Source organism: Coenobita brevimanus, chromosome 53 (genome assembly GCF_032717465.1).
Source record: "Coenobita brevimanus isolate Jiangsu-jjx chromosome 53, ASM3271746v2, whole genome shotgun sequence".
NCBI classification, from domain to species: Eukaryota; Metazoa; Arthropoda; class Malacostraca; order Decapoda; family Coenobitidae; genus Coenobita; species Coenobita brevimanus.
This window is the reverse complement of record NC_137006.1, coordinates 5375599-5376776: the sequence shown is the minus strand read 5'-3', so window position 1 is coordinate 5376776 and position 1178 is coordinate 5375599.

The following is a 1178-nucleotide window of genomic DNA, read 5'->3' as shown; positions in this document are numbered from 1 at the left end:
TCCCCTTTCCTTTTCTATTCCCAGTCTCATTGTAGGAACTAAAAAATAGAGAAGGGGGTCACTAGTTCTCTCACCCCGCCCCTTTTAGTCGCCTTTTACGACAAGCAGGGAATACATTGGCAGAATTCTTCCTAATATAACACAGCCTGGTCGCAAGGTGGTAGTACCACCTCATGGTGCGGCCAGATTGTATCCACCCCGCCACAAGGGGGGAGACATATAAAATATATATATATATATATATATATATATATATATATGGAAATACACACACACACACACACACACACACACACACACACACACACACACACACACACACACACACACACACACACACACACACACACACACACACACACACACACACACACACACACACAGACGAACATATCAGCTCATCACTTTTTCACATTACTGGCAAATTCTACTTCGATCCCTTCCCTTGCATCTTCCTTCCTCCAGTCTCCCTTCGTCCCCTCACCTCTCCTTACTTTTGCTCATCTCTTTTCTTCCTTGTTAACCTTCACTTCTCTCTCCATTCCCTCTTCCCCTTTCCACCGGTTTCCTCTCCTTTTTGCTCCTCCATCACTCCCATCTTTCCTCTTCCCTCCCTTTTCCTCAATTCTTTCACCCTCTTTCCCTTCTCTCCACTCCCTGTCTCTCATGCATCTCTTACCATTTTCGTTTTCACATCAAGCTACACTATCTATCCTCTCTACACCTCCTCTTCTTCCTCTCACTTCCTTCCATTTCCCTCCCTCTGTTCCTTCGTCCTCTTTCTCTTCTTTGCCATCTCCCCCTCCTTTCACCTCTCCTTTCCCAATATCTTCTCCAATCCTCATCCCTCCCTCCCTTCTTTCCATCCACCCCCTTCCTTCCACGCTCTCTCTCTATCCCTCCTCTCACCTTTGTCACCTGAACAGCTCCTTAATTATTATATTTCTTTTTTCCTTCCATCTCTCTCGCTCCCGTTCACTTCCTGCTCAGTCCTTTTATTCTCTTCTGTATTCTCATTCTTTTATTTCTCTTCTATATTTCTCCACGTCCCCATTTTCTTTCTCATTTTCCCTTGTATCATTTCTACGCGCCTCTTTGCTCGTCAGTCTGTACACCATCGTTGATTTCTCATTTCCCGTCATCTCTCCCCCTTCCTCTCTTCCCCTTAGCATTACTCT